This window comes from Asterias amurensis, chromosome 5 (assembly GCF_032118995.1).
Source record: "Asterias amurensis chromosome 5, ASM3211899v1".
Classification (NCBI taxonomy): Eukaryota; Metazoa; Echinodermata; class Asteroidea; order Forcipulatida; family Asteriidae; genus Asterias; species Asterias amurensis.
Window position 1 is genome coordinate 8212655 of NC_092652.1, and position 14073 is coordinate 8226727.

The following is a 14073-nucleotide window of genomic DNA, read 5'->3' on the forward strand; positions in this document are numbered from 1 at the left end:
GGTTGTTTTCGGACACGTTTAGATGCATAATACGCGCTAGTCTTGGTGCCAGACGTTTCTCGTTACGGACGATGCGGGCGCTGTTGGTGAGTTGGCCGCGCTGTGTGAAAGGAAAACGAGAAAAGTCTAGCACCAAGACTAATTACTCGCACGAATGCATGTTCGAAAACTGTCTCAGTCATAAAAATGCAACACACGTACAGCGCTCAAGGCATCGGAAAACGGATAAGTTTTACATAGTTTCTTACTTTTTTACGCCTTTTAAACAAAAAGGCATTAATGAATGGGAACAAAAGAGTAGTGACTAGGCTAGGGCCTTTATCGAATGGCCACGACCCTGGATGGGGATTGGATGGCGATACTCACGAGCCTCGGAGTGTGACGTCAGATGTTCATGCTAGTTCGGTCATTGCAATCCATATTGACCTTCACTAACATGTTAACATGAGCGACAGTCTGTCTGGAAAAAAATCTGTACGAACCGCAGTGATCAAAACATTAGGGAATGTTAACACACATAAAACATCATTGGATGGACATACACTGTAATACATGTATGTTGTATCCAACATTGTATCCGAAAATCGATGGCGAATGACCGTCTTCACATCATTCGCTGAAATTTGGGAAGCGCTTTCTTAATTTACCGATTTCGTAAAGGAGGTGGTGAATAATTACTTGTGAACGTTCCGAATTTGTTACCAAAGCTTACGAAGACACGGCGGATGTTGCGAAGTTTGAGCGATTGGCAAATATTTCCATTCGTAAGCACTTTCGTTAGCATATAGGGTCGTATGAATAAAAAGTAGTACTTACTTTTACTTGAAAATTTCAAGTATTTACTACCATCCATATGAATAAAAGGAAGTAAAAAACTGTTACTTAAAAGTATTTACTAAAATGCTAAAAGTATCTATAAAAATTACCAAAAAGTAAATTCGTTTAATTTTAGCACTTACTTACTTCCATATGAATAAAACGAAGAATATACTACAAAATGCAAGTAAGTACTAGTGATTTTTCAAGGTAGCTCCAGAGCTACCTTGGGCACAGAAGTAAAAGGCTCGTCCGAAGAAATGACAGTGTTTATGAATGTTCCTCACAGGATAAATGTTTTAGTCCAAAGGAAAGACATCACTGAAATATTACATAGACACATACACAGTGTTTCACAACAGAAACAATACACACAAACTCAAACTGCTTTTAATCAAACGTGTTTGTATATGCTGAGGATAAAATAAAACCGTTTGCAAAAAAAACGTTTTGTATCATTACAGTAAGCTTTTTACAAAGATATAAAGAATTTTTTCAACTCAGAAATGAATGCCTCAATCATTAAGGCTAATTGTTCATAAAATCAGAAGAAGTAATTTTTTAAAAATCTAAATGCATTTCAATCGAATGTTGTTCATGTTATTATCCAGCTCTCATCTTCTCTATACAGCGCTGTAATGCTCCACTCCAAGTTTAAAAAAGCTTAACAAAAACGTTTTTATTCCATGTGTCCAGATGAGTCGTCTTCATCAAAATGTTGTCAGAATAAAAACCTCATGGCTGACTTAAAAATTTCTATGTTTCTGTTAAATCAAATGCTGCTTTGGCTGTGTGTGTGAGTGCGTAAGTAGACGTGAATGGGAGTTGTAATACAAGGGAAACCTTTTGTTAAGAGCCATTCAGACATGGTATATCAGAAGTATTTACTCCAAAGCATTAAGTGAATACTTTGCAGTAAAAGAATAGGTTTATTCATACGGAATTAAGAAGATGCTTTTATTGAATGCTTCTACTTGGAAGTTTATGCTTTTACTTTTTGCTAGTACTTGTCAGTAAATACTACTTTTTATTCATACGACCCATTGTCTCCACATTTTAAGAGTAGCATAAGTGCGGGATTAATCCACAGAAAGTACACCAAATGCAGTAGTGACGTGCGTAGGGACAGCGCGAACTTTGCTACTAAGAACAGATGGCTCCATTTGATCAGAGAGTTTAGCTACCTTTGAAACTTGGATAATAACGGCAACCCAATGTCGCAACAGTCGTGAAATTGGGATAAAAGTTATAAGCAGCATATGTAAGCAGCGAGTGCCGCTCGAGAATCACACAGTAAACAACTGGATGCTGTGAAACTAAGCCCAGTGGTAGTTTTCCTCTGCTTAATACCCCCACGCGCATAAGAGTTTGCATGGTGCCCTTTTCGCAAAGCCTTGTAAATTCACCATGACTCAGAATCATCTGCCTTGCTCTAACTCACAATGTCAACCTCTTGTGTTTGTTCGTGTTCGTTTTATAGGTTTTAGTTGTTCGGGCATTCAGCACGGAACACCTCTTATTTTTGTTCGTTTTTGTTTGAGTTTTTCTTAATAATTCTTCTTCTTCTTTTATAGGTGTTCAGCTAACAGCTGAACAACTATTGTTATTGTTCTGTTTTTAGGTGTTCGGCTAACAGCCGAACAACTATTGTTATTAGGTGTTCGGCTAACTATTGTTATTGTCCTGGGGATTTTTCTCGCGTTCTCTCTCTGAACCTTCTCCAGCAAATTTAAACAAAAGTATGTACACAGGCAATAGTGTGTAGATGAAACCGCCACTTTTTTGGAATGATCACGTCATTGATGACGTCATGACAAGGTTTTTAAAGTTGAACAAATTACCATTTTGCTTGTTACTGTATCTCACCGAATATAAAAGCTATGATGTTCATACTTAGGCAACGGATAGATAAAGACTTTGGCAACATTTGAAAAGTTAAAGCCAAAATCGTAGGATTTTAACTTTCGGGTCGTTACCTTGGGTAACGACCTGGCCTTCGTTTTTTTGTTCATCAAAAAACAACTTTCGAGCTTATCTACGGAATAACTCAAGATTGAGATTGATTTGACATTAAAACTCAACAGATAGTTGAACCTTAGTATCAAGACACCACAGACCCAATTACGTAACAATGGCGTCATCTGGAATCAAATTATAATAAATCAAAGTTTACAATTTGTAAAAATCATATGGCGCGAACTTTTTGGGGAATTCCCAACTGCGCTCTCTTTGGTCCAACGAAAGAGGGCGCTGTTGGGAATAAAGATTTTTAAAAAGTTCACAGAAAGACAAATATTATGTATCAACTAAACTAACAAAAGAGGCATACAGAATGGTCATAATGGGGGTAAACTCCGAAAAGCAGAGCTTGAGGAGCGATGCTTTAATACAGGACAGAAACAAAACAAAAAGGAAAAGTTAAGCTTCATATCCATGTCCATATTTTGTTTATCGTCTGTCTCCATGCCCAAGCCTCTGAATTTAAAACGATTTTTTTCTCGACATACGCGAGAAGAAGTATTGAAGATGTCGTCGGCTGATTTAAACGCAAGAAAGCCAGCATGACAGTGTTTTTCTTCATACGTCAATAACTGGTTGTCTTGGAAACAGTTTTTGTTTTCCTGATCGAGTACAGTTTTGAATTTCAATACGTCATGTCCCCCTCATTTACGTCAACGTTTCTATTTCTATAAACTCAAATGGGGGAACTAATTCGCCATCATTATTTTCAAGTCCGTCATTATCACTAAATGCCCTCCAGTTCCATTGTCCATATCCACAGGTTTGCTTGCTGCCATACTCAAATTGCCAATTACCCGACTCGGAAAATGAAAAGTGATTACTAAAGAAGGCCAATCAAACTTTACTCTTTTTACGAAAAGTTAAACTCAATTGAAAAAAAAAAAAAATTCAAACCTCGAATTTTCAACAGTCAAAGTGTCTGTAATTGTTTTGTTTTTCTAATACATTTGTTAACAAAAGGGCATTGATGAATGGGAATAAAAGAGTAGTGACTCGTTCTTAAACGTCCGTTTAAAACCTTGTAGGGTCGTTGCCGTGCGCCAAAGGCCCGAGCCGAATTTATCAAACGGCAATGTGAACCTGCCGGCTTTAAAAGGCCGTGTAATAACTCGTCGCTACCCTTTTATTCCCTAAGTAAACTTGTGGATACAACCATATGTAAATCTCTTTAGTGTGAGTGTTGGCTCTGAGAAGAGCCGGTTCAATTGAGGGTGTTCGTCATCAGCGTGTTATTTGTTGTGAGTGTGGAGCTACAGCCACAAAAGACATGTAACCAAACAAAATAATATCAACAAATAATGAAGAATACAAAATAGGTAGTAATAAGAAACTCATGTTGGTCTTTTAGTCAGTGTGTTTTAAGTTTGGCAATGAATTGGAAGTTTATGTATTTTGTTCGTCCATCATTATTTGGTTCGGTCAAGTTTCTGCCACTGATCTTCAGAAGTTGAATTACAGGGTGAATCAAAAAGAAGTTGACCGAGATTTATGATTAAAAAAAATAAAAATAAAAATTACACTGAAAACCCAAGTGAAGCACATATTATTAAACAAGCATTCTTTCCTGCTTATCTGTTCGATCAGCAGAAAGGTTTAGCTGGCAATCAAATGATCAATTTATTATAACAGACTATGTATAAACGAACCAAACCAGGGTTTGTGCAGATCAGTTCAAGGCACTGGACACCCTTGGTAATTGTCAAAGACCAGTCTTCTCACTTGGTGTATACGCACAAAATTACAAACATGTGAGAATTTGAACTCAATTATTGCTAGTCGAAGTTGCGAGATTATAATGGAAGAAAAAACACCCTTGTCACACGAAGTTGTGTGCTTTCAGATGCTTGATTTCGATACCTCTGCTTTCAGAGCAAACTGATCGAAACGTCGTATTGATACAACGGTTCTTTTCAGAACCACCCCAACTCATAGTCAATACATGGTGTACCGCAAACCTTGTCATATCGTATTTCCACCATGCAATGTTCTTCTTTCAAAATGCAAGACCAAGTGTTGGGGCATGACCGCCAAACTGTAATCTAGGGCTGTTAGTGAAAGCCGCCCCCCCCCCCCCACACTCTGCGTTGTTAAAGACACTGCTGAACACCTTTGGTTATCAAAATTCATAGCTTGAGAGAAAGTTGTTTGCGAAGGTCTCCATTATAGAACAATAATAACGAGGTCTTATGCTACTCTCACACTAGGGGAAATATGCTAGCGAATGGGCTTACGATTGGAATTATCAATATTACTTGACAATCGCTCAAACTTCGCAACATTCGCCGTTTTTCACAAGCGTTGGCACGTTTCGGAACGTTCACTGGTCATTCTCCACCTCTTTTCGAAGATCACTCAATCAAAATGTGGCGAATATTCTTGCGATTATGAATAAATTACTGCGAATAATTTTTTTTACATTCGCGGTGAATTCGCCAAACAATTGCGATTGGACGGTGAATATTTTCATCTTGGTCACCCCTCGGTCGTCCCTCGACCTCTCCTTAACAATATTATGACGAATGCTTACCAACGCTTGACAATGCTAGCCAATGCCTTACAAATAGGCACCGAACGTTGCGCACGTCGCGACTGAGCTTACCAACAATTTCAAACAAATGAAGCGATTGCTAGCGAATGTTACGAATGCTTGCGAATGCTTACGAAAGGGCTTACAAACGTTAATAATGCACTTAGTTAGGAATGTTACGAATGTCTTACCATCGTTCCTAATGTCTTGCAATCATATCTCGTCATTGCGCACACAATCGACGGGAATGTTGTTTTTTTATAGAATAAAGTGAAAATAGTTATTTGTAGAATTTGGAAAAAACCAATACTGAAACTGAGTTTTTGGCCAACAAAAATTCGTCTTACTGTAAACTTGTGAAACTTGTTAACTTTATCATATAGAACTTCGTGAATGAATAGTTTCGGCAAGTTTTCACAAAAATTGCACAAAAAATATACTTTGTAGAATCGGAACATGAAGTAAATTGACGGAATAGCTGTTTCATTTTGTGCAAAAAGTCAAGGGTTGAGTTTATTAGTAATTTGACCATTAGAAATGTGTATACAGTTACAGCTGAGTATTTTAAAGTGCACTGGACACGTTTGGTAAATGTCTGTCAGAGACCAATTCTCGTTTTGTGTATGTATCCAAACATTGCATAAAGTAACAAACCTGTGTGGTTTGCCTCAATTGGTAATCGAACTTGCAAAAGAATAATGCAAACAAAGCACATCCTTGTTGCATAGCTTTCAGATGCATGATAAAAGACTCCAAGTATTTTTTTATTTGAGTAAGAAATTACCTCTTTCTCAAAAACTACGTTACCTCAGAGGGAGCCGTTTCTCACAATGTTTATACTATCAACAGCTCTCTATTTTGCTCGTTACCTTGTACGTTTTTATGATAACAATCGTTTTGAGTAATAATCACCAATAGTGTCCAGTGCCTTTAACACTATAATACATGTGATAAATATGAACCTTATTTAAGGCATAGGGCAGTGAAAAGGCATGTCCATTTAGTTTATTTTCCTTTGTCAAACAACATATTATTACCAATTTCTGAGTCAGTAAGTCAGAACTGTGAGTTTCTTGTTGCTGTCTACTCATTTGGTCTGAGTGTGACAATATATCTTGAATCATCATGTTTACTAGTGAGCAACGAAGTTATCCCTTTGTACGTTGCTTACCGCTGAATTCTACCTGTACGGTGTACCCTGTAAGGATTTTAACTATATTGAGCCGTGAGCGCAAATCTGTGCTTAAGAGCGCCGTCACACCGTCCAAGCGCCCCATCCAAAGGCCCGACGGGCTGACGATAGGATAAATACGGGGACTTCCTTTTCCGAACCAACGATTGATTTAATTTGATGCTATGATTTCATTGATTAAACGTGCAGTGACGTAGTCGTAAGCTTATATCTGTGTTCTGATGGGTCCGAAGTGAGCTTTGGCAGTCCTCCTGGAGCACGGCTATAGGGATCGTGGCTCTGGCCATGCTCCGACTAACCTCCGCATAGTGGTATTAGCGTGCTTTCGAAAGACCACGGTAGGGACACAGGACGGTGAACAAATTCTAAGTGTGTTTTTTTTTCCCAGGGAAGATGAGGTACAATAACTACGTGTGCCTTATGGAGGTAAACTCCATGGCCTTACCGTCCCAATCATGGAGTTTGCATGTCGATGCAACACAAGTACACGTGTATAGGGGGTATTCTAGACACGCTTGGTTGGTTGCACCCATGTGAGAAAGACGGTACATGTACAACACGTACATTAATGCTTAGTGGCCTCATCTTTCCTGGGGTAAAAATACACTATAAGGGATTAATCGATCGACGCATGCGCCCAACTGAAGTAGACTCCGTCGTGTAGAGTTTCGGAACGCTAATTTGGTGAAACAACGTCCGGTCTGTACGACAACGGAGTGATGGCGTTTGTACACGTTGTATGGTGGGGAGCCTTGTGATAGACTCGATTCAAGCCCCGTTCTCGTGCGAGAGATCCTAAAAAATCATATCCGACTTCAAAATGTAGCTTTTGTGGTCCCGAGAATGGCCAGGCACAGGGGGCTAGGTTGGGGGATGCCAACCTCGCAAAAGTTGTATAATTTTTAGGCGATGGGACTGTAAATAAAAGGACCCTCATCGGGAATGTTACTTGAATCAATTCTATATCACCATGCGGTCCACAACATCCAGGACGGGCGCACTCAAGCGTGAGAATACAGATTACTGTGTTATGCTCTGTCCCGTCCTGTGTGCTCCTTGCCACAAATCGAAAGCTCGATAATGTCCCAGAGATCCCCTTCCTGCTCCTTCCCTCTCGCTCCATCAGTATTGTACTGTGTTTAAATCATCTTAATATCACTGGAAAATGTTTAAAGGAACGTTACAGAATTGGTTTTACCAATAACATAGTTGCTGGCAGTGTAAGCACTTTATGTAATCCATCATATACATAAACTGACAAACCTGTAGAAGTTTTAGATCGATCGGCCATCTGAGTCCCGAGAAAATAGTGAAAAACCGATTACACTTTTGCCGCTAAATCATTCGAATATCCATGCACGGTCCAGGCTTGCAAATTTCCATAGATAGATTTTGAATGTCGCCCTCATGCGTTTCAGCACGGACAGCCGTTGAAATACTCATTCGTACTCAGGGTTTTGCGAGTTGGCCGTTTGCGGTTGTATACTGAAAGGTCACCGAAGGTTCATCTGCATTAATAATGAGGCCCTCCGTCACACGCGCGGTGTGTGCGTGTACAATCATGTATGTGTGGTTAACGTCAAAAGAGCTCTATGTCTTTGATACATACAGCATCAGCATACTCTTTTACTACTTCGACTTGAACAGGGATGATGGTGCTCACGGCCGGGGGGGGGGGGGGGGGGGGGTGGGGACACTCCATCAACCGTGGAAAAATACGCCAAACTCATAAACAATTGTAAAGTACTGCCGATGAACATGGAGAAAAACCTGTTAGATAATTTATAACAACATGATAATTATGAAGTTTATTTTCATACATTTGTGTCGTGTCTAATTAGATAAAATAAAGAGGAATCATTCACAGTAAGATAATAATTTTTTTTTAGAATCTTCCTCCACGATTGACCAAATAATCATGGAGGTACCGATCCATGATATAATAGACCTAATAGCTGCTTTATTTTATATTTTTTATGTAACTGGCCCAAAACCCTCTCGTCGGAGGGAGTTATGGACCTACAATGCCATCACTCATGAGCTCTATGTATGAGCTCCTCAATTACAAATGAAATGAAATTTTGTCGTCTCCGTGGAGCTATACCTACATTGTATTTTATAAGGTAAAGTACATGGATTATGTGAAAACGTAAACAACGACAACAAAATATACTGGGATCATCACACATGACGGGCGCAAAGCAACCCGGGCGGTCCGCGCCTACACACAGCCGTCGGGCGGCCATGCGGCAGCCGGCGAGCCCGGACGCATCCCTCCACACGGAAACTATAGCCATTCTAAAAAATCTATCTCTTTTTCTTGACTAATTGTTCTGTTTCGAGCAACAAAAACAGGGAAAAAACTTTGGGCCAAAATCAAGGTTGAAAGGGGGGTTACGACAAGTGGTTCTTTAACTCGGTATACTGTACATAGCCTATATATTGCCTCAACAATGTCTTTTGACAGTGGCAATGGCAGTTTTATCCTTATCGTTTAGGCTCACGTGATTCATTTATTTTTCTGTATTTTTTTGTATTTACACACTTATTTTTATTAATCCATATCGGCTTTCTCAACCATGGGTCTTGAGTAGAGGTAGAATGTGTGTTCCTATAAGTGCATAACAGGGGGTTAGTTCCATTTTAATGAAAATTTCCTCGAATAAAGAATGGAGGATAGTAATTATATAGCATTTAGTTTACAGAAGATATTTTTTTTAGTTAGCAACAAACGCAGCTACACATCACAGTACACGCGCCTGTGAATGAATGTTGTATATTATTGTACAACACAGTCGTCCTAGCTGTATCTCGTGTAATAGCCTACAAACTAAAATGAGTTCGAATTCTTCACAAGTGGTTCGTGCCGATGAAGAAGTGTGGTCACCTGAATTAGAAGGACAAAGTCAGGTAAGGAATCGATGACATAAATAGCCCTCTCCCCCAACCCAGTGTTGTGTTTATGTGAAATCTAAGTTTCCGACTTTAGGAAGAACGAGATGCAATTCGTACACATCTATCCATGCTTACTCAAGCACCATGAATATGACAAATCCAAGGATACAATGGCCCTATAGAGTGTAGTTTGGCTAGTAAAAAACTCAGATTTCAGTAGACAAAATAATTTGCCAAAAATAAGTTATTATACTTTCACTAGTCATGGGCTCATGTGTGCGCGTTATTTGTGAAGTGCGTGCGTGTGTGCATGTTTAGAGTGACCATTATTCATTTTAATCTGCTTTTCTACACTGATCCAATAAACCTCTCAACCAAAAAGAAATCGACAAATTTATGTTCGAGGTCCAGCTTTGTAAACATATTGTAATTGTTGCAGTCGCATCTTGCTAAGCCTTCACATCATCTCAAGCTATTTATACGCAAAACTATTTCTCTGATGATACTGTAGATGATACATACTTTTATGAAATTATTTATAAACAGACAGTAAGCTTTCAGACTGAACTGAATTATTTTCTTTTTAATCATTAAATATAAAAAGTCATATCATGTCTTTAACCTACATACTACAACCAGAGGAAGGGAGGGCAGAAGTGGGCAAGGCAGACGAGCAAGGGGACAAGCTTAGGCACAGTAAGGGGACAAGGCAGCACAAGGTGAGAGGCATCATCAAGAGGGGGGAGAGGAAGGGCAGCCAGGGGCACTAGAGGCAGAAGGGTTGTGGCACTGCAACCTCTGCCACAAGCCCAGGCCGTAACTGTTCTTCGTGAACAGAGGCAGCAAAGATTAAGGGTAAACATCAATTTAAAATTAATTCACTAGTAGTGGTACATAAGTTGGGCAAAAATATTCTAACTTTTTATTGACATTTTAAATTCCTCATCAATTATTTACTACACAGAAAGGCCTATGATAAAAAAAACCATGTAAACAGAACAAATTTACCACTAGAATTCTGGGATTCACCCCCCCCCCCCCAATCATAACTTTCGTTCTGGCTCTACCATGGTTGATAAATCCCTCGACAATCAAACTGTAGAGTTACATTAAATAATGTTCACACCTAAGAACAACAAAATCCAAAGCTCTTGTTGGACTTGATTACAATCAATTCAATTGTCAAATCTGTCAAATAAATAATTAAATACCAATGTTAAAACACATCAGCCATGACTGCTAGCAAGAAATGTGGGTACACAACTAGCGCAGATAATTGGAATGCACAAGTTTATTTTGAAGGTAAAACAAACCCACATGTACATTGCATATTTCTATTGAAACTTATGACTTTGTAGACTTGCAGACTACTTGGACCCCTTTTACTTGCAAACCACCCACATCCAAGTGTTTATTCAACATACTGGGATTCATGTACACAGGTGTACATAGATGGATGCTGTAGGTAGTGACAACCCTACAGCACGAACTGCATGTATACAGCTCATAAACCTGCACAATTTTAGTAGCTACAAACCCAGAACCTTTTTTGTTTGTAGTATACTGTCATCAATGTAAGGTTAGTCTGATAATATAGATAGGGAATCAAAATAATTAAACATTGCCAATTTCTAATTACGCAGGAGGGCATTGCAAATATGTCAATCGAAGGAGTTCGGCAGTTGCTGCTGCAAGCTGCAGAGAGAAGCCCAGGTCTCATCTTCGACATTTTGCACGAGCAACCACAGCAGCCAGCCCAACCTCGGCCTGCTCAAGATCTAGAGTGGTGTACGTACTTGTACACATTGCTGACCAATGCCAACAGATGAGGAATGTATTTGTTGCAGAAATACACATGGGCATTGCCTTTCTTTACATCCAGTATGTACATTTAGCAACTTTCAATCAATACTGCACTTTAAAGGCAGTGGACACTATTGGTAATTACTCAAAATATTTATTAGCATAACACCTTACTTGGTAACGAGTAATGGGGAGAGGTTCATAGTATAAAACATTGTGAGATCTAAAAAGATCCAGTGTAGACCCGACCATGTGAAGGCAACCTCATCTTCAAGTTGTGCAGCTTCTTCCTCATCCTCGTCGGCTATTCCGTGGACTTGTTCAGCATGTGCAACCACTTGAAGTCCTTCACAGCTTTTTCTAAAAAAATACATGGAATAATGTCAGCTGTGTATAGAATAATGCCAGTTGCGTATGTACAATAAAAGTAATTGCATACCGGTACTTAAGTTTAAAAAACAAGACAAAAAACTTACCCTATTTTACATGACATCACTGGTTTCCACAAATCGTCATCTTGTAGGGTTATATCACCCTCAAATTCCTGGGGGTGAATAAACTGGCCATCAACCTTGTAGTTGACACTGATGCTGAATTTGAAAAAAATAAGAACACAAAAATGTCATGAAACGTACTCTAAAGTGACGTAGTTTTCCAGAAAGTAGTAATTTTCCACGAATTTGATTTAGAAACCTAAGAATTTGATTTAGAGGTCTCGAAATCAAGCATCCGACATCCGAATGCACACAACTTTGTCTGACAAGGGTTTTTTTTTTTTTCATCATTATTATCTTGCAATTTCGACGACAAATTGAGCTAAACTTTTTACAGGTTTGTTGTATGTTGAGAAACACCAAATGAAAAGACTGGTATTTGACAATTACCAGTGTCCAGTGTCTTTGAAGGAGGTTTGAAAAGATTAATTTTATTATTAGCAATGCAAAAACATAGAAGTAAAATTAACTTACAGTCCAGAGGAAATGGAGTCACTGTCATGATAGTCTCTAGTGATTTTGTCTCCACAGGTGTTGAACTTGAAACAGCCATTGGTAGGCCTCTAGATGTGGAAATAAATAAGAAAGCTTTAATTAATATTGTCAGTGAGTGACTGAACACATTCGATACAGAGGCCAGTCTAATTGTCTAGATTTTGTTTTTCAAGGTTCCCTTAAATTATAACATTATAATAAATAAAAAGGTGGGATCCAAAAGGTGAACTAAAAATAAAATCATGAATTCACAGGGATTTCAGAGTGCTAGTGAGTTTTGACGGTGAAGATTTTCTTAATGAATCTTTACTTTTTTTCTCGATATGATGTGGATGATGTGAAGGGTTTGTTGGATTCTAAAATACAAAATACTCACTTCATAGGGCTGGAACTGGAGGTGCTGCTTCTTCTCCTCGATGGTGCATGTTGTTGGCCGACGACGTATTTATCCAGTAAAAACGTGGCCAACCTACTAAGTACTAGCACACGACATTTTCATTTCTACTGATGTTCAACGCCATCTAATAACGGAAACTGGAAGCTTCGTCGATGTGTTTAGCAGAGATAGCGTCTTTTTATGGTCCTTGTTATATTTTGCTTTTAGATCTTCTTTTTTTTTGCACTCTCTGCGAGTGTCGGACGGCCCGTTTTTGGTACGATCATCCATTGTTGCTGACAAATATTGGTTGATTGCATCGGTAGTCCCCCGGCGGCGGCGCGCCGAGTGTGGATGGAGTGTGGACCAAAAGTATTCAATGGGCCGTGCGTGTGTGTACTGGATGGGGTGCACGAGTTTAAGTTAGTCTAGTTGCTGACCACATATTCCTTGACCTCTTTTAATAGGTCAGAGATTTGGGGTGTGGGAGCCAGACTACGTGTATGTACACAACACAACCTCGTATGCAACGGTGGGTTAACTTGGCGCGCTCGAAAAAGTTTTTAAAGTGTTATGGGAGCGGCGAGATCGATCATCATTCAGAACGACGATTGCTGCGAACCATAGAAACCGACCGTTCGCGAATTATTTACGTGTGCCCAATTGAGTGAAAAAATAGCTTTTATTTGTCGTGTGAGGGCAGTATCTACGAAATTGATTCAAAAAAATGAATAAAACGCTACCGGAGCGATAAAGTCCGATCGTTAAATTACTTTTCTTTCTTTCTCATCAAATATGGAATTTTGGACGGAAATATTTCAAGGGATGTTTCCTACTATCATCATCATTAAACCGTGTAAGTGTTATGTAAATCTGTGATCTTAGGAATTTTTAACGAGGTTTTTTCTTACCAATTCTGTACCCCCCCTTTAAGGGAACACGTTGCCTTGGATTGGATAAGTTGGTCGTTGAAAAGCTTTAGAAACCGTTTGTTATGAAATGCATATGTTTAGATAGATAATTCAAAAGTAGAATATAATGATCCACACAAATTTGCCTCAAAACTGCATGGTTTTCCTTTTACTTTGCGAAATAACACGGTCGGCCAAATATGGGAGTCACAAATTTGACTCCCATAAATGGCCGACCGTGTTAGTCGACGAGGTAAAAGGAAAACCACGCAATTTTGAGGCATGTTTGTGTAGATCATTGTATTCTACTTTTACAACATCTTTCTAACCATATACATTTTATATCAAATGGTTACAAGCGCTTTTAATAGACCAACTCGTCCGATTCAAGGCAACTGTTCCTTTAAGGGATAGGCTACATGTAGTTGTCCCACCATATTTAGGGGTAGCTTGTTTGTGTTTTTTTCGGGACGATCTTTCGATGTCGAAGGATTTACCTGATACGTGTATGTCGGTTGTTTTTACACATGGGTACATGTCTA

General features: G+C 39.0%; 1 long non-coding RNA gene across 1 annotated transcript; it reads right to left on the reverse strand.

Annotated features, from left to right (window-relative positions):
* Positions 1-10495: 10495 nt before the first annotated feature.
* LOC139937605 (uncharacterized) lies at positions 10496-12757 on the reverse strand. The gene is made up of 4 exons (XR_011786071.1): positions 12621-12757; positions 12224-12312; positions 11732-11845; positions 10496-11615 (listed from the first exon to the last, which is right to left on the reverse strand). It is a non-coding gene; the product is annotated as an uncharacterized lncRNA (long non-coding RNA).
* Between the last annotated feature and the right edge of the window lie 1316 nt (positions 12758-14073).